Genomic DNA, 20,281 nt, shown 5'->3' on the forward strand with positions numbered 1-20,281 from the left:
CAGCCTCCTGAGTGCTGGGATTGCAGATGTGTGTCAACATACCGGCCAGTATCAGGGGATTTTTGTTTTTGTTTTTTAAATTTATTTGTTTTGCTTCATTTGATACCAGGGGTTGAACTCAAAACTTTGCACTTGCCAGGCAGGTGACTGTGCCACTGAGCTATCATATTCTTTGAAAGGAAGTTAAAGGGTCATCAGATAAGACAAACTTCTTGGTAAAATGGATCATAGCAGCTAGCATCTGACTGATGTTTGCAAAATCAACATAGAAAGGACCTCGGTAGAAACACTGAACCAGCATCATGTAAAGAATACCTATACCAATCCAGGTGTGGTGGCTCATGCCTGTAATCCCAGCACTTGGGAGGCTGAGGCAGGAGGATGGTTGCAAATTCAAGGCCAGCCAGGGCTACAAGATGAGCTCAAGATCAGCCTGAACTATATAGTGAGACCCTGTCTCAAAAAGACAAATAAAATATAGGTTTGATCTGTCTTGAGTCCAAGAATATCTGTACCAGGCTCCCCCACTTCAACAGTGTGACATAGACCTAGTGCCTGGCTTGGTTGATCGGGAAGCGCTTGCTCAGTTGTGGAAGGAATCTCTGTGAACTGTCTTCACGGGTCACTTGGTTTAACCCTTTAACCCTAATACTGTGGGCACATGTTCAGTCTGTGCCCCGCAGCCTCCCAGGCAGCTCTGAGCAAGGGACTGTCTTCCTCGTCCTGCTGCTTCCAGCATCTGGGTCCCAGGGTCCAGAGGAATTCCGCAGGGGTGCAAATAGCTCTAGGAAGTCCGAGCATCTCTCTGCAGTAGCTGGGGCGCACTCCCCCAGGTCTTCCTTCCCTTTGTCCTCCTCGTCCCCTCCCTCCACCTTTGCGCCTTTTCCCTTTTGAGAAAGATCTATTGCCCAGTTTCCTGTCTCCTTTCTTTTATTTTGGTCTGTATTTATGATTTGGGCTTCCCCTGTAAGGGCTGTCATGTAATGTGGAAGCTCATGTATCTGATTCATTTCATTTGACATTATGCTCTGAAGGTGCCTCAATTTTCCCACAAATGGCTCACGTTCCTGCATTTTTGTGCAGAGTCGTACTCCACTGTATACACATACCACCTTTTCTTTATGCATTCACCTGTCGATGGTACATAGGCTGCTTAGTTGGGGCTTTTTTAACCAAAGACATGATGTAAACTTCAAATAGATTTGTTAAAGTCTGAACACATGATGGGTTAAGAATGCGCAATTTATTTTTCATATTATAGAACTTGTCAGTAGAATGAATTTGGATTTGTGGCCACTTATTAAGGCAAACCCAGGTTTCCAGTTTCTAACTTTGACAAGAAGCATGTTGATTTTAAAACTAAAATAAATCCATGAATTACATTTCTATGCATGAAGCTGCTCTTGAAAGCAGGGGTGTCCGACTGAGCCCCCGAGGACGCAGCAGGACTGGGCTGCCTGTCCCTGCCATGCAACCTGCCTCTCATGGCTGAGAATATGGATCACCTAAGCCATGTGGCAGGGTTCCGCCCCCTCCACCTGTCCTCCCAGCGGGCCCATGTCTCTGAGCCCTGATAACTCCAAGGATCCGTCCTCCTCAGTGTCCCATGGCTGAGGGAGGAGGTACCGGGCTTTCTGAGTAGAAACTCAGTCAGATCAGGCCGCATGGCTCTGCTTCGGTCAGTGCCCTCTGCAAGAGCCACTGAAGAAAGGGGCCAGTGACAACTCACATGGGATGCGTCCCACCTGAGGACTGAGTGGACCTCTAGTTGGGTTTCCACAGCACACTTGCCTCTGGGGACCACAAGCCCAACCTCCAACCTCCAAACCAGCTATCTTTCTCCAAGACACCGCCCCTCTTTCCCACTTTCCCATCCTCCACCCATGGTCCCCTCCCTCTGCCTCACCCCTGCCAGCCTCTGCTTGGCTTGCTTTCAGTTTCTCCTGTCTCTTCAAAGGTGACAGAAAGGGCTGTCACTGAGCCCTATGACCTGTTTTCTAGTAAGGATACTTTCTCACTGTAAGATCAGGTGACTGCTGCAAACTCAGCTGCATATTTACCAGCTCTGAGGGCGAGTCATGTGAGCCAGCCTGACAGGGGCAGGTGAGAGCCCCCTCCCCGAGCAGGCTGGAAGGGACTGAGGTGAGGAAGGATTTCCCAGGGTCTGGGCCAACCCTGCTGGAAAGGTGAGATGATGGGGTAGGGGTCTCGGCTCAGCCATGAATCAGAGCCCAGCAGGCTTTGTGAGCCTGAAAGACAGAGATGATGCCACTACCGCTGGGTCACAGGAAGCAAGCACTGCACGATGGCAGAGTTAGGGAACTATGAAGTCAAGATGCACCTCCTGGCTCTCAGACCCTGAGATACTCTGCGATCAAGCGCCAAATCCCTGGAGCATGCTGCTGTCCAGCTAATGGACATAAAAGAGAGGCATCAGCCAATATAAACTCTTCCTGTTCAAGGACCCGGGAAGAGGGCCCCAGCAGCACCACCACCACCACCATACAGCGTGCCTGGGTTGTGCAGGTGCTGGGCTGTGAGCCCCGCAGGCGAGACAGAAGCCCTTCCATGTCACCTCCCACTATGTCACGTGGTGCTCTGGGGAGAGAGCTACGAGCTCTTGGGGCCACCATCCACACCATGAGAGCCCACAGCACAGGTGCCTGGGCTACCTGTCAGCAGACTCCTGGCCACTGCCAGCCCTATGCACATTTCTGTCTCCAGGATGGGCACTGTCCAGCCAGAACGAAGGGAAAGCAAGCCACAGCCCTCAGAGGGTGAGGGATTTTATGTTGTAAAGCTACTTTGGGGAAAGTGCTGGAGCTTACGTTGCTCCCGTCCACCATGCTCTTAGCACTGTCACCGGAATGTCACCACCCCCTAAGCACAGCATCCAGCAACTCTTCCCACTCTCCACCCTCCTTCATCTGGCATCACCAGTTGTCCTCTGGTCACCCACTGCTGAGGGCTCCCAGGACTATGTAGTCAGAGGGGTCCTGTGCTCACCAGGACCCTGAGCTTGGCACCAGTACTTCCTTCCTAGGGACTCTAATCAAGGTAACAGCACTGTGCTACCTAGGACTCTGTGACCGGTGGTGCTCAGGACTCTGTGATCATAGTGACAGAGCCTCGTTCTGAGGCACAACATGCAACTGGGTGTGACAGCAGTCCCTGCTCCCTGTTCCGCACCGGGCCACAGAGCAGGTGGACCTCACATCTCCATTCTGCTGCGATCTACGAGACAACTCAGACGCGTGCTGCAGTTTTCCAGTCCTCGAAGAGAGGAAACTGAGGCATAGAGAAATCATATAGCAACCTTCAGGCACCACCCTGAGCCAGACGTGACCTCTCTGCTCCTACACCAGCAAGGGCATCCACGCCGAGTTGCTATTTCTCCATCTGCATCACTGACTTCCCAGCTTTGCCTCCTCCTCCCTCCTGCCCCCAGATGTGGAAGGGGTGAGTTCCTACCCACTGACCCGGGCCCGACTCAACACCCTGGAATCCTCTCCTTATGCCTTCCATCGGCCATCCGCCGACGCCTTACTGATTGTACAACATGAGTATCCTCCACGTCCCTCGTGGCCCATAGCCAATGTCCTGCTTGGTCATTCGTCACCCATAACCTGGGCCATTCTCAATGGTCCCTCTTCTCCCTTTCTGTATGATTTCTGCTCACCTGACTCACTTTCCCCAAACTATTCATTCTAGGGAACAGCAAGACAGTAATGAGTTGGGTAAGTTATACTGATGTTGGGAAATATTGGAAACAAGGCAAAAAAATAACACCAAAACATTTCCTAATGAGCATGACTGAGGGTCATCATTTTCTCTCCTCAGGATAATTTTAACTGATGATTTGACATAGCTGTTACCTTCTTTTACCTTGCCTAAAGCTTTACTGGTAAATAATTTTCCCATATTTGATTTGCTTTAGAGTACTTTTTTATTTCGCTTTAATTTCTTAAAGATATTTTCTTTGGATGTAGAATATATACAAGTAATTATTCTTACAGTGTTGTAAGATACATTGCATTTAAGCCATTTAGGGTGGGTTGTGTTGTTTCTCACACGAAAACAATTATTCTTATCAATCTTGTAGTATATAATGTGTTTTCCTTTCCTCTTGCTTACCTTTGCTGTGTATTGCTGGTTTTCAGTGCTGAGCAGCCTGTGTCTTTTTGGTACTTAATCTAGTCATGATTATTGAAATCCTTGGGACTATGAATTTATTTCTTTTGGTTGTTGTTGTTAAGTTATTGGTACACTCCAGGGACATATATAACAGTCACATTCATCACAGTGAATTTACACCTCTCCCTGCCATATTTTAATTCTTTTTTTTCCATTTCTCTTCTCTTCCATCAACTCTTCCTGATTTTGTTTCCATTTTTCCTTCTTTTTTCATTTTTTCTTTTTCCCTTCCTTTCTTTAAACAAATTTTGAGTTTTTCCACGACGTTTTCTTCCAAACATTTGATTCTTTGTTCTTCCTGGAACTCTAATCACACATGCACTGGGGTGCTCAGCACAGGCCCTGAACCTTTTTCCCCATCCTTCTGCCCTCCACCACCACTACAGCCCCTTGTGTCCACTACCCTGTCTCCAAGCCCACTGATACTTTTCTATAATGCTGAATTTGCTGTTAAACTCATCCAGCAAGGCTATTACTGATATTCTTACTTTTATTACTTTTATTTGTTTGCTTATTTTGTTTCCATACCTCCGTTAGATGCTCTATCTAATCCTTCACTGTGTTTATCTTTTCTTTAAATCTTTGAACATAAATGAGATGAATCAACATTTCTTTTACTATTGGTATGTTACAAATTACTACAGAACTCTCCAGGTTAGAGCAACCTTTTTATTATGCAGATGGAAGCTATGCTCTGGAAACTTGGCCAGACCATGAAATAAGAAGGTGGAGCAAGAAACTGGATGGGACTTGGGACTACTGTATAGGGTCTGGGGTGTTAGCTAGGAAGGATTAGAAATGGGATGGCTCAATGGTCGGGGGTGAGGTCATCTAGAGCCCTGCCCACTCCTTCGTGGGGCCTCGATGAACCTCACAAAGACCAGAAATGCCAACCTGATCGTAATGTGGTCTCTACCTACAGCAAGAGGCCTTCATATCTCAGGGTTCACAGCAGGGGAGCTCCAGTGAGCAAGACAAAGAAGCACTGTCCCCAGGACCCCCTCCAAAGCCACACGGTGCAACTCTGGTGTTCCTTCCTTCCCAGCACCATCCTAAGCTCACCCAGATTCAGGAGTGTGGAGCATGGACCTCCCTCTCCATGGGGCTCATTCAAAGAACTTGAGTGCCATGTTTGAAACAGCAAAATCAGGACAAAGTCATTGCCATGGAGGTGAGCAAGCGTAGCTCAGAGTAAGGCGATGGCAGGAGAGGTGGAGAAAAGGTGTGTGTGAAAGGAAGGCGGCACCTTCTGATCAAATCGATAGGCAAGAAGAGCAGGCCAAGGAAAAGACGAAGCCCAGGTCCTCACATCTGTGTTACCTTTTCTTCTCTTCCTCTTTTTCTTCTGTACTGGAGATTGAATCTGGGGCCTTTCACTGAGGTAAGTCCCCGCACTGCGTCGTTTTTTATTTTGATACAGGGGCTTGAAATTTGCCCAGGCTGGGCTCACACTTGGGATCATCCACTGTCAGCCTCCCCGGTAGTTGGGGTCACAGGTTCTGGGTTCTTGGTTTGTGCAATTGGATGGCTGGTGGTGCACTTTCTTGTCACACGGAAGAGAGGAAGAGGATGGGCTTGCATGATGTGTGCTGTTTTTTACAGGGAGGGTTAACTCGAGCTAGGATTTGAAACTGTGGGTGTGGAAGGTTCTGGAAAGCATCAGAGCAAAATGTCAAACAGACAGTCACATGTGTGAATTAAGAAATGAGAATTGGAGATAACATGTTGGATCAGTGAGTTACAGTAATCCGCACCCCAGACCTGATGGCACCACAGAATGTGAAGTGGGAAGAAAAGCAGATGAGTGTAAAGCATTGCCCAGCGTCTGCAGCCATGGAGGGACCAAGTCACAGGGGCTGGAAGAGCAGACCAGGAGCTCCTAGGAAGCCAAGGGCAGGGAAGAGTTAGAGCAGGGGGAGGGGTGGTGTGGAATGCTGGCAAGCTGCTAGTTGAGAAGCCTGAGGATCTACCGCAGGGAGGAGGAGGTTGTTGTCCACCATGAAACTGTTTCTTTAACATGGGAGGAAGCCTCATGGGAAGTGAGGGAAGGAAGAAACAAAAAAAGGAGAGAGCAAGCTTTGCATTCCGCGATTGTCATCACCCCTTAGCCCAGTGTCCACGTGGTTCGCAGGGCCTCCCCTCTCACTCTGCCTTTCCTGAGAAGCATACCTGTGTTTCATGCTGCCTGCTTCCCCTGTGAAGATGCTGCTTCACAGGAAACCCTCCTGCACTTCCTAGCCTGACTTCTCCTCCACCCAGTCAGACTTGTAGCATCAGAACCACACCCCTCACTCAACCTGTCCTCCACAGCTGCCTCCTGCAGCAGCCGCTCCCACCTGGGGACCTCAGCCTGTGGCATTCCATCCCAGGGACTCTTCCTCAGCCCAGGGCCAGTGGCCCTTCTGAAGGGCACCCGGCATGGGTTTCTGCAGAAGCTAGGAAGGTGGTATCTCAGCACTCCCCTAGGTCACCCCTCCACTGTCCTGCCATCCTCCTTCTCTGTTTCTACTTCTGCACAGGCTGGATTCTGAGGTCATCTTACACTGCTTGTTCCCTCCCTGCTGCTCACACCTCTGCTCCTGTGCACACAAGTGGCAGCCTCCTGCTCCTCTGCACCCTGATGGCTCCACCACTGCTGTGATCCACACCCCACGTGCCACCCACCAGGCACCTCCCAGTGACTTTCATAGTGGCCTTCTGCACATGGCACCACACCTCCCTGTGGTTCACTGAGTAAAATGGAAAGAGGAAGACAAAAGAAAGAACGAGTGGCCAAGAGACTCCAGCTGCAGCAGCCTCTGCACCTTGGCCAGGTTCCCTGGGGTGTCTGAAGGGTCCTGAGACACCATCCCCTGCAGGTGTCAGGGCTCCCTGCTGCTTGCTGTAAACTGTGGAGGAGACATGGGGCTCCCAAATAGCAGGTCACCTGCTTTGTCTGCTAAAGCACCAGATTTAAACTGATCAGCCTGTGCTTTGACCCCCAAGAAAGTCATGGGGCATCACACACAATTCCAGAAGTTCTGTGGACAATGATTTCGCTAAGGTGTATCAGGAAGAGCTGAGAGGTTTGCCTTTTGCTCTTTTTCTATTGCTCTACCTAAAGTTGGCATTTACAGCTCCTTCTGATACAAAGGGCTCTTAAAATGAGTATCTGACCCAAACCATTTGAATCTATGACATAGATATATACGTACATATATATTCTACTAAACAATGTGTATGCACTTCAGCAGGTGGACATATTCACAAATGTCTGGAAGCTGATGATCATCTGGAAGCAGCTGAGCACTGCCTATAAGCCTAGAGGCCAAAGGTGGCTTGTATTAGTCTCCTGAAATCTCAGTACATTTTAATATTAAAATATCTGCAAGTTTTCCTTGTCCTTAGGAATATATTCTCTAGTGAACTCTTTGTGTGTGCATGTAGGTACGCACGTGTGTGTGTAAGAGAAAACAGGGAAAGGAGGAAGAAAAAGACGAGGAATAAAAAAAAGAAGGAAGAAGAGGGAGAGGAAAAGGAGGAGAAGGAAAGGAAAAGGGGGTGGGAGGTGCTTTTTGGAGGCAGGATCTCTGTGCAGGACCCCTGTGAGCACCCATGATGCCAGTTCCCAGTGGTGACCAGCCCGAAACAGGTTTTGCAGACAGCCCTTGAGGAGCTGCAAAGACTCCTGGTCAGAGTCATGGATACTGATTCCACACTTTCACTGCACAGGGGTGACTTCAACTGCTGCCCCTGCAGAGCAATAACCACCTCAGACAGCCCTGAGAGTCCTGGAAATCACACAGTGAACTCTTGGGTTGACTACTGGTCTTCTGGAAATAGCCCACATATGGAAACTTTCCAGCAAGTTTCTAAAAGTGTTCTTCGAGCACTCTGTAGAGTCCAGCCTGCAAGCACATGGAAGGTGCCTCAGGGAGACATACAAAGAGCTGCCTTCTAACAGGAAGAGGAAGAAGAGCTTGCTTCCAGGTTAAAGCTAGGAATAAGGGTCAAGGCTCAGGAGAGCTTGCTACAGGGCCAACGCTGGGTGTTTTCTGACCCGCACTTTATACAATGAGGAAACGTCAACATAGGAAGGTCCAGCAAGTTTCCCAATGTCACAAAGCTTGTTAGGAAATGAGCTGGGATCCAGAACCCTGTCCCAGAAGTCACATCTGTTTACCAGTTGCATGGATTATCTTGGCCAAGTACTGAAAATACCTTCAACTGGACAGAAACAAAAGATTGAGGGTGACAGTAGAAGCAGATGCTTAGGTAGGAAATGAAGAGGTCTTAAAACGTATATTCTTTGAAGAAGCCTGATATGTAGATTTAAAAAACAAATAAAACCATAATGTGAATAGGAGTAAAAAGATACCTTATGGATTTGAGAGGATCAGAAATTTCTAGAAGGTTCTAGTAGGTTCTTATATGTTCCTGGGTGATCTGGAGTGAGGTTGCTGTGGAACCATTCTACAAATGAAGGATGTATTTAATTGTTGCAATCCATTACTTACAAAGGAACAGTTTCAAAGAAAAGTGACATGAGACTTCCAACTTGGTGGAACTGACAGGTATTCGGTTTGCTCAGCAACTTCAGGGAAAGAGGGTCTGACCTGGACAGCTGAAGGTCAACTGAAAGTCAAATGAGACTTTGTCCCTACAGAAGCAGAACATGATTGCCACACTGGAGAACTGCACTGGGTTTGATTTCATTTCAGTGCACCCACGCGTGGAGCAACTGTTCATCTCGCCTCAAAAACTTTAGCCCATTAGTTTTAAATTCCTAATGCAATGAAGTATTTCAGAACTTTATATAAATGCTATTTTTTGCAAGATCATAGGTGTACTTTTTAAGGTAAGTGTATTTTTTCTGAAGAAAAATGAAAATTCTAATTCATAATCGAATACATACTATATAACAAAATACAGAATATTCGAAGACTCTCATACGAACATCATATTTATGGAGATGACAAATGCAAAGAAGAAATGATAGTCACTCTGCCACACCGAGGAATGTTTGGGACAAACTCCACCCTGAAATCAGGCACCTCTGCTCACAACCAGGAGCCAGTCACCAAATGGGCTCAGCCTTGCAAGGAACTTCTCATGAGTCCCCGGCTTTGTCTGGATCCCTCCCCAGCATGAGAGTCTGGCATAGCCTCTGAACCTCCTCTGCAGAGCACTTGCAGAATGTGCATGCACACTGTGCTGCCATTCCCCGGGCTGCTCTCTGTCAACCTCCAGCCCAGGTGCCTGCCCTCCCCGTGTCCTTCCTTGAGAGGAAGTTCTTCCTTCCACTCACCTGTTGGAGCATCAGCAAGCTGCACCTCAAGCTGCATTTTCCTCCTCGGCTTTGTCCTGCTGCTCAGTTATCTGTGACTGACCAGGCCAGGAGCCAACTGGAAGAACAGAAAGAGGAACCAGGAGACTTGAAGTTTCCCTGTGTCCAGGCTCTCTGTGAGTTCAGTCCTGTGTAGCTGGAGTGTGCCTGCACTTGTGGGCTCCTCGGAAGGGCTCAGGTTCACCTCCTAGCCAGGCTGTTCCTGCACTATCCCTGCTTCATCATGGTGGGGCCCAAGTGCGATCCTCTCCGGGCCAGCTACTGAGCACCAATGAGTGTCTGCTGCTGTGCAAAGCATACAGTCGGCTTCACAGGTGCAGCTGGACTGGAGAGAAAAGCAGAACCTCCTGCTGCTTTCCCTCAGCAGAGCCTTGGAGCTGAACGCCCTTGTGTAACCTTCTGATTACTGGCACTAGGAAAGCCCAAGTCTGTCACAGAAGAGGGAGAAAGGCTCAGGGGGAGGAGCGGGGATAGACAGAAGGGTCAGAGCCTGGGACCATTGCCCCACCCCTTCAGTCAGGTGCTGCTGGTCTGTTAGACCCCAGCCAATCTCATCAGTAACAGACCAGGAACAGGGTGTGTTCAAAAACACAGAGTAGTGAATATGTACATTTTAGAACATCACAGTGACAGACACTCTGCCATCAATCTCCCTCAAAATACCATCCCTTGCTCCAGACACACATATGCCACAGCTCTTCCCGCTCTCTGACGCACTCTGGAAGTCCTCCCTCTTGCATGAGTGTTTAGCTGTGCTCCTGCAGATGCGTGAGTGCACTGAATTGGTTAAAGACATTCACCTTCTGATTGTGACTTTGGGGAGGAACCAGAAGCCCCTGGTACCTGACTGGTGAGTGATATGGTGAGAACACAGCACCATGACCCCAGGCTGCCTTTCACTGAGTGGCGCTCTGCAGCAGCATGCACTGTGTGTTTTAATCTCATCTCATAAAGACCCTCACAAAGGAGTCTTTAGAGCTCCTTCAGAGTATGGCCAGAACGGTGGGGTGTGTTTGAAGTGAGGGGAAGTTCTTTGATGGGGATTCATGGCAAAGTCTATTTTAATAAAATGTCTTTATTTTTAATTGAAGCATTCATCATGTTTTTTTTTTATCACAGCTTACATGTACCTTCTGACACTCCCCAACTCCTGGTTGTCTGTTCACTGTGCAAAGAGGACATAGCCTGTGCCAGGGAAGAAAGGAGAGAGGCTGCAGGCCAGCCAGGCTCTAGGCTGCCTCAGCCTGCCCTCAGCGCCCTGGGGGCTGGGCTGCTGGGCTGTGCTCACACTGTGGGGCTGCCCCCTCCTCCTCCTCCTCCTGCTCCTCATTCTCCTCCTCCTCCTTCTGCTCCTCTTCCCTCTCCTCCTCCTTCTCCTCCTCCTCCTCTCCTCCTCCTCCTCCTGCTTCTCCTCCTCCTTCTCCTCCTCCTTCTCCTCCTCCTTCTCCTCCTCCTTCTCCTCCTACTTCTCCTTCTCCTCCTCCTCCTTCTACTCCTCTTCCCTCTCCTCCTCCTTCTCCTGCTCCTCGTCCTCCTCCCCCTCGTCCTCCTCCTCTCCCTCCTCCTCCTCCTCCTACCCCTTCTCCTCCTCCTCTTCCCTCTCCTCCTCCTCCCTCTCCTCCAGGATGGCTCATAGGGAGACAGGGCTCTGGCTGCGCCTAGCAGCCATGAGTGGAGGCGAAAGCAGCCCTGGCTCTGGGGTAGAGGAGACTTCTGTAGCCAAGTTCACTGCCAGCACCGAGGGCTCCTCCCAGCCCACTGCACTCTGGCTGAGGCAGCGGAAATGGTCTCTTGTGTGAGTTCCCACATTGACACATGGCCTGTGTGACCTTGTGTGATGGAACCTGAGGCCTCACACAGATGGCAAACAGTAAAAGGATTTTGACAAGTCTTACCTACCTCCCTCTTAACTTTTACCCCATTCACATGGGGGAATTATCACCTCTCATAACTTCACTCCTCCTAACCCCACACTTACTTTTCAGAATTCTACCTCACCGTGGCAATGATTCTACCTCGACATGGTCCTGATAAAATGGCATATCTAAATCAAAGGCACCTTTTCTTCTACCTCACCTGGGTCCTTAAATGTGATAGTGGCCCACCTCCTCATAATACCTTGGCTCTTTGTTTTTCCAGTCTAACGTGAAGGCATTTACCAGTGATAAAGTTGTTCTGGCTGAAACACCTGGCACCAGCTTCTACACGGGCATCAACCATCATCCTGTCGAACCTCCTAACCCCAATACTGCGCCTCCTTTCAGAAAGTAGTAAAAAAAAAAAAAAAAAAAAAAAGAAAGATAGAAAGAAAGAAATAAAGGAAAGAAAAACCTCACCCTTTTTCCTAATAATAATAAGAAAACAGGAATGAAAGGATGTTGCCCTAAATGGGGCACTGCAGTGGTGTGAGGTTGGGAGGCGAAACTAATGGGCTCGATCTTGAGGTCACATTCCCGCCCCTAGGCCATTTACTTGTGGAGAGAAATGAATTCCAGTGAGCTACTTGTGCATCAGTAATGCCCCTTAGGCACCACCCCAGACCAAAGCTATGTGTATGCCCCCACAACATATGCCCAACAGAGAGAAAAGCCAGACCTCAGTGGTTGGGGGTTTCTCCCTCTGCATTCCTAAAATCAAGGCCACTTTTATTTCATATTTCTATCTTTTTAGCCACCCAAAAATTCTATCAAATGGGAAAGAATCTGCACACATTTTTCACAGAAACACCACCACCACAGTCCATAAAACCCCTCAGATCAGAACAGTGCTGCCAAAATCCTTCATTTAAATCTGCCACTGCTCCCAGAACCAATCAGAAGGTGGTCTTTCAATCCCTCATTTGGATGAGGGCACAACCAATCAGCAGACATTGCTCCTGTTGCTCCATTTGTATGCATGTATGCATACAAATATAAGTATGCAAATATACAAATGCATGTATGCATGTATGCAGCAAGAATCCCAGTGAGGTCTCTAGTAGAACCCTTTACATCAGACTGAGGCTGACAGAACAGTGTTTGCCTCACACTGCTCCCAGTAACAATAGTACTGGCACCAGGAATCCCTGTCCCTTACCCTCAGGGCCACTGTGAGCCTTTCTACTGGCCTGCTCACACTCTGCAGAGCATTTCTTTTCCACCTTCAACAAACGTGCACTTTTGCTGACTTTCTGTGTGCCTTTTCCAACTCTGTTTTGGACGTCAACTACCTGGGAAGAGGCCCCATGGCACCTTCCACCCAGTACCATTAGCACCTCACGATGCCACCACTACCAATCCGCACTACAACTACATGTTGAAACTGTGTAAATGAAGTGTAACCATTTCGTTTTATTTTTATCTCAAGTACATTTCAGAGGAAGCATAAGCATGGCAGCATTAGTTTCCCCCTGGAAGATCGCAGAGGAATACTTGAAGGGTAATAGTGACCTCAGGAACTGTGTTGGGAGGAAGGAGCTGTATAGAGAATAAAGATGAGCTGAAGAGCGGTAAAGGACAGTCTTCAGCTGGCCTCTCCATGAAATGAAATGCAAGCTCTCTCCTGGATAAGAGCCAGGTGAAGGTCGCCATCTTTACGGTCACCAAAACAGATTTGGGGTGCCAACGGAGCCCCCAAGAAGCAGGAAGGGCTAGACTTGGTGCACGGATGTTAGAATGCAGAAGAAAGAAGGAGAGACTGTGTTTTCACACTTACAAGTGGAATTCATTGGGTTTATTTTGTTCCAGAAGACAAAGAGAGAAGGAGCTGGGCAACATGGAATGGTGGCAAGCTCTCCGGGGATCGTGCTGGCTAGAGGAGGAATATCTGTAAAAAAGAGTAAAGCATGTCAATCCGTTTTTAGATATGCTGATTTTGAAATATTGTCGACATCAAGATCTTAGAAGTCTGTTAAATTATAGGTGACTGACATACGGTTTTTCAGAATATGAACTGTAGTTAAAGTCACAGGAGTAGTTGGGGCCCCTTAAGTCAGAGAGATGGGAGTGGAGGTGGTGAGAGGGAAAGAATGGTACCCTGACTAAGAATCTTGGATTTCTAAAGTACAGAGGAAAAGAGGCACAAAACAGAGAAAATAAAAATGTTGCCTGTCAGGGGTGGGATTTAGCTCAGCAGCATAAGCACCTGCCTTGCAAGCAGGCAGTCGTGAGTTCGATCCCCAGTACCAATAAAAAGGAAAAAGACAAAAAAAAAAAAAAATTGCCTGTCTTAGTCACTTCTGCCTCAATGAGACACTATACCTGCCACCCACAATTTGAAAGAAACTTTATTTCGGCTCATGGGTTTTAGGGCATCAGTACATAGCTGGCTGACCCCAGAGCAGAAGGATCTGGTGAGGAGGGCTGTTCACTTCATTGTGAGTGGGAAGCAGAGGGAGAAAAGCTGAGCCAGGGAAGGACATGCACCTTCCCAGGCCACACACCAGTTCCCCAACTGCAACAATGTCCACCTACAACAACACCCCCATCTCTATGAGCACATTCACCTCTGAACTCTTCTAGGCATCAGTCTGCTAGTGAGTATGCCCTGCATGATCCAGTCATCTTAAAAGCCTAAAGTCAGAATACATGAGCATGGGGGTATGGGGTATTTTAGATCTGAACTGTAACAGCCACTGTAGCAACCATCAAGGTTGGAGAGGGCATGGAGACAGAAGCCAAGGGTAAAAAGAGATGTTCGAAATGGCAATTGGTAAGGACAGTGGTTCCTGGATGTCCACCAGAATCCTTACAGGTGCCAAAACCTTTGGACTCTTAAATCCTGTATGTAAATTATAATCCATAGAAACTGTGTGCATCTTCTTACATACATTAAATTACCTCTAAAACTTGCAATGCCTATTGCATTGTACGCAGTTGTTACACTATCACATTTAGGAAGTAATGACAAGAAAAAGTCTGCACATGTTTGGTACTGATAGCTTTTTCTGAATGTTTTGATGGTTGACTGAATTCATACATGTGCGGTCTACAGAAATGGACAGTTACCTATAATGAAAATGCTGAGATGGAGGTAGAGAAGGCAAGAGAACTCCTTCTAGCAATAAAAGGAGTGGCCAGTGCCCTTACCCACTGTGACTCCAAGCCCTTACCCACTGAGGCGGGCAGACCACAGAAGCTGGGAGAGGATGTTAGAAGTAGGAGACAAGTCTAACGGGCTTGGCTGAATGGAAGTGAAAGACTGATGCTTCGAAGTCATGAAGAGGAGGGAAGTGGTAGCCCTCATCACAGACATTGCCCTTAAGAGGAGAATGAGGTCTTGGGAGATCAAGGAACTCCACAGGGCGTTCTCTGAAGAATGTTGGGGAGAAGGAAGCCTCTTTTCCATGGAACCGGAGCTATTCTTTCTGCTTCCCCAGCCTAGTTAATTCCTGTTGATCCTTCAAGGTTTGGCCTAAATGACTTCCTTGGGAACTCTCCTGGTTTGTTATTTTTGTATCTTGTTCCCTTTCCATAAGTTTCCAGACCCAGAATGTTTTTCCTTTCATGCCACATTTCACATATTTGTCCATCCATCTATCCAACCATCCTTCCACCAACTGCATCCACCCATCTATCCATCCATCTGTCCATCCATCCATTCATCAGCCCATCAATCCATATGTCCACCCACCTGTCCATCCCTCCACCCATGCACCTATTCATCCTTCTCCCCATATATTTATGCTTCCTCCAAATCTCATTGAGAGTCAGGCACTGGAACTCCAGGCAGGAGAAATATCCTATGTCAAGGCCTCGCTGGCCAGTCCACGGAGTGTCTAAGATGCAGGGAAGAGTCCAGGGCAAATGAGGAGAGAATGAAGACATGAGATGTAGGGTTGTGTCAAATGCCGGCAGTGGCCCAATGGAGGTCCTCAGGGCTGGTGTGAGAACTTTGTCTGCCTTTTGCTCTAGTCCAGACAGGCTCCTTTAACAACTGGACCAATGTGAACTGAAGTCTTAGGCGCATTACACTGACTGGCAATGAGACATGTGTCCAGAAAGGAATCAGGAGAGTCATGGAATTTGGAGCATCACAGAATCGGGAGAGTCAAGGGACTTTGCGGACCAGTGTGGTCGTCTAAATGGCAGACTGGACAGGGTGGTTTCATTCTGTACATAACTTGAAAATACAGCTGGCTGCATTTGTGCTGGATCAGATTTGGAGGCAAAGAGAGGAGGAGCAAAAAAAGCCCATGGCAACCATGGGGGCGGAGAGCAAGGCGTAGCCAATAGCACCCACCCCCAACCAACACACACACAGTGGCAAACTCTTCCGGTCCTGCCCATGGACTGAACCTGCAGGGCTCTTGGGAGGTGACTAGATCCTGGGCTCGTAGCTGACTTCCTGTTAGGAGCAGGGGAGTCCTCTCAGGAGACAGGGTGGATGGGGTAGACCAGAAGGGTTCACCTCCCCTCCTGCTGCTCCCTTTGCTCTGCTTCCCTTGAGCCACTCTGCCCTCCTCCTCTACACCCCTCCCCTGAGCCATCTTCCTGCTTCACCTCAGGGACAAACAACACAGCTAAGACACCCCATGTCCCAGAGGACCTACAATCATGAGGGCATCCATCTTGGCTCTCAGAGCCCACACAAGGTTTACAGGACTCCGACCCACTGCAAAGCAGTGGCTCTAACATCAGTGCCTGCTCTGCTTGGACGCTGCCTTTCCTCTTCTGTCCCTGTGCACAGCAGCTGCCACCAGGTGAGCGCTAAGACTCTGGTGAGGGCTTTACTAAACAACTCCAGCTTCTTCATCCCTTTGGTTCTAGTTTAGAAACGTCGCTCCTATTTCACAGATTAAACACCCGAGGCCCAGTGAATTAAAGATTTGCCTATGGGAGGAGGAGGACCAGAGGGGGAACCTCAGGTCTGACTCACTTCCTCAGCATCACCCTTGCTGTTCTGAAACATTTACCTTCCAGGCCATTTGTCAGTGAGAAGTGACCTCAGCCTTGGGTGCAGCCACTCCCACCATTCACCTCTAGTGTGATCTCCTCATCCCAAACCCAGGTTCTGACCCTTTGCACACTGGCTTCCCACACCCCAGCCGCGGGGGGCCACCACTCAACTTCCTGTGACCCCGAGGTACCATGTGTGAGTGGGGTCCCACAGGGGGAGTGGTTTTGGTGACTGGCTTGGGGTCCCAGGTTCTTCACCATGCCAGGCTGCCGCTTAGCAGGAAGAGCCCTAACCCCAGGTCACCCAGAATGAGGCTGCCAATGCAGAACAGGTCCTGAAGGAGACACCAAAGGGGACACCAAGCACTCACCCTTTGAAACATGGCTGTGCCATCTCAGGTTTCAGTCACCTGTGGGTCAACCATGGCACGAACAAGTGAAATGGAAAATTCCGCAGGCAAGTGGTAGGTTTTCAATCACATGCCCCCTGAGCAGTGTGGTAAAAGTTTGCACCATGCTGTTCCCTGCACCTCAGGACCGGGATCACATTGCTGTCCAGCGCTTCTGGACTACATGCCGACGGACATGAGCCACTCGGTCACCCTCTGTCACCCCGTCAACGCTCACGGCATTGCAGGGCTATCATCCACGTCACCCATATTTTACCTCATCATGGCCCCAGAGTACAAACCCCAGCAATTTGCCTATGCCAAGGAGAAGCCACAGCATGCTTCCTTTAGTGGAAAGGAGGACATGCTCAATAAGGAGGGGAAAATTCCTATGCTGAGATCACCAAAATCTGTAGGAAGTGACTGGTGTTAAATTTTTTACTATGCCTGAGTTTCAAATTAGACTTGATTACAGGTGTTTATATATTGCAGGAAAGCACACACCACACTGCACACGTGGTTTGTTTTCTAGAATCTATCAGGAGTGCCTGGCTCTGGTACACGGGCAGGCTTTAAGTTCAGCAAAACCTGTGTTTTTATAGGAGCACAAGACACTGGGGTGAAAGGAAGCCCAGCATGTGAGGACACGGTGAGAAAGCCAGCTCCGGGCCCAGCATGGATCTTCCTCCCCAGGGCCTCCTCCTCCCAGCACTGTGGCCCCAACCTTCCAGCCCTTAGAGGTGTCAGAAATAAATTTCTGCCTCTTACACCCCTCAGGCCTTGTGCCTTGTCACACCTCAAGGGACTAAATGATAAAATGGTGTTCGTGTCACTATGCAGGAAGACACAGGCACAGGTCCAGCCTCAGCTGTGATAACCAGCACCATGGTCACTGGGTGGGTGACCCATGGAGGGAAGTGGGTTTCAGGCCCACACCCAGGCCAGGCAGGTGACATCTTTCAAAGTTTTGAGTTTCCTCCACCACAGGGCCAGGGATGCCATGCACACTGCTGGTTTCTGTGGTGCCACCCATGTTATTCTGCCCAGCCCCTGGAGTTCTAACCAGCAGCACCGCAGAAACCCAAGCCTCCGACACCTGAGTGTATCATTTCTGTCCAGGCCATGCTCCAGGCCACGAGGAGGACAGAGACCTCAGCAAAAGCAACTGAACCCAGGAAGTGAGCTCTTCCCACCTCCAAGGAAAGTGACTCTCCCCTTCTCAAAATCCCCTCCCTGACCACAAGTACCACATCATCCTCCAGCCTGCCAGCCTGCCTCTACCTCTGACCCTGTCACTCGCAGATGCCATAATTTATATATATATATATATATATATATATATATATATATCTTTCCAGAAAAAGGAGTGAAAAAAAAATTTTCCCTTTGTTTAATGCTAAATGCAGGGGAAATCCTCAAATGCAGCCTTACTGGAAGGCACAGGGAAGCCTGCTGCTGGGGAGGACTTCAAAAAAGTGGGAGACAGAAGCCAGCCTGGCCCAGAAAAAGACAATCACACACTTGCTCATAGTGACCTCCAGGAGAAAGGAATCCAAAAAGGGGCCTTGGGAACTTAGCAAGAGGTAGATACCCTTACCAGATGTGAGAGGAACATGAGACAAGCTCAGTTCCAAGCCAAAGTCAGTAAGAGTGAGACCTTAGCGTTTGTGCTTCAAAAAGCAGGAGGGCATGGGATCTTGAGGGGCTGGGAAGGGGATCCAGGAGCACAGGCTGCTATGAGACCGCAGGATAGAAACTAAAAGTGATCCAAAAAAGGGAAAAGTCAGATTCACAGAGTCCAGAGGAAAGAGCCCCAGCTGCCTAGGAAGAGGTTTCCAGGCCAAGCACTGCAAACAGTTTCAGTGCTGCTAAGCTCGGCAGGGGTTCACAGCAAGGCCACAGCAAGGGTGGCTGTGCAGTGCTTCCCCAAACAGGCAGCAGGGCCAGCCTGTGCTGTGGTGGACTGCACCCCATTAGGTAGACAGAATCGAGGAAATGAAACTAAGTAAGCATGGGCAGAAAACTGGGGAGCCAGCATGAGACACTTTCCTTTGTCAGCTCTGAAGTGTGGTGCCACAAACAAAGAGGCCGTTGGGTCCTGTGTTCTAGCTCTGACCTCCCCACGGGATGCTATGTGGGTGCTTAGCATCTGGCACCACTCCTGGATGTGCCCACTTAGCAGGTCTCCACGGGAAGTCTGCCCTGGCCGGCACCACATTCCACCACGAATTTGCACCAGATTGAATGAAGTCCCTCCCTCCCAAGTTCGCAAACTCGCTGCCCAGCTGCAGCAAGTCCCCCAGCACTGCTGACCCATGCTTCCACTCACTCACCACTCAGCTCCCTCAGTTCCTGTGACGTTTTCCTACATCTGTCCAAATCTGAAAATCACCCAGTTCCTTGCTGTGAGCCAACGGTCTCGTATCCCAGGGCTTGAGAAAGTGGACACAAGCAATGCCCACTCTTGCTAAACCTGGCGTTTGCCATGGTCTCCTCCCAGCCCTGCCCTCCTCCTTTCTCCTCCTCCCTGAGAAGCACAAGGTGCCACTGCATGCTGTGGACTCTGTCTCCCCAGCCTCCCGACCCCCAGGGCAGTCAGAACTTTCTAAGGGAACTGGCCAGCCACATATCCCTGTCAGCATCTGTCACCATCCTAATGCTCCCGATCCTCACTTTCCTATGACACCGCTGCTCCTCCTGCCCCCTTCCTCTCCCTGCCTGGACTCCTAGCCCACCAACACCTACCCTTTGGAGCCTTAGGGTCCAGTGTCTGTAGTGCCTCTTTGTTCATTGAAGAGGACGGAACACCTCCCAGTTCACTCGCCAATGGAATCTCTCTGTGCTCACTGATTCTCCACTTGTACCATCTAGTACCCTGACCACTTCCTCCCGACACTTCACGCTGGGCCCCCATACCCGTTCCATTCTTAGTTTCCATGACAGTCGGGTTTCTTCAAGGACTCCTCCAGACTGCAGGACTCCTCTGAAAGTTTGTGCTCACTTGCGCCTCACCAACCCCCATGGACTCCCAGGGCTTCAGCAATAGGCCCGTGTTGAGGGCCTCAATATTCACTGCGAAGGGTTCTTCCCGTCATCCCTCCATTCACGCTATTTGTGACTTTTTTCATGCTGCCAACACGAGTCCATCAGACCCATCCACTCCTTTTACCTGCACATACCCTGCTGCTACTGCAAGTCCAAGCTAGAATCTAATAAATCCTCTGGTCACTGTAGGTCCCGTGGCCCAGGACGAGGCTGAGACTGGGCACTGGAGGAATCTCACCTTCTGTTCTTCACACAGAGGCAGACTGCAGAACTGGGGCTTCCCTGGGTTTCCTCACTGGCAAGAGTACACACCACATGTACACATCACATGCATACCCACACATGTCACTCAGAAGCAAACCTGTTTTTCGCAGCTATGTCACCACACTAACGGGTGTTCCCTATGTTCCCACATGCCTTGGAAGTGGGGCACCCTTGGTTCTCTCCTAGGT

General features: G+C 49.3%; 1 protein-coding gene across 12 annotated transcripts in view; it reads right to left on the reverse strand.

Moving 5' to 3' along the window:
- LOC100725851 (interleukin-1 receptor-like 1) overlaps positions 1-19,980 on the reverse strand; it is a 60,654-nt gene extending 40,674 nt beyond the window's left edge. For 4 of the 12 annotated variants that reach the window (XM_063229763.1, XM_013154527.3, XM_063229762.1 and 1 more), the window contains exons 1-3: positions 19,530-19,651; positions 13,214-13,324; positions 9,482-9,578 (exon numbers count right to left, since the gene is read on the reverse strand). The gene's annotated coding sequence lies outside the window, so the exon portion shown is untranslated. Of the gene's footprint in view, positions 1-8,551; positions 8,647-9,481; positions 9,960-13,213; positions 13,325-19,529; positions 19,652-19,963 lie in introns of those variants that run through there. The other 8 variants (XM_063229765.1, XM_013154529.2, XM_063229760.1 and 5 more) reach the window with 6 other exon arrangements.
- Positions 19,981-20,281: the final 301 nt, after the last annotated feature.

The sequence above is a fragment of the Cavia porcellus genome, unplaced genomic scaffold (genome assembly GCF_034190915.1).
Source record: "Cavia porcellus strain 051 isolate PalLab524CR breed Dunkin Hartley unplaced genomic scaffold, mCavPor4.1 scaffold_18, whole genome shotgun sequence".
NCBI classification, from domain to species: Eukaryota; Metazoa; Chordata; class Mammalia; order Rodentia; family Caviidae; genus Cavia; species Cavia porcellus.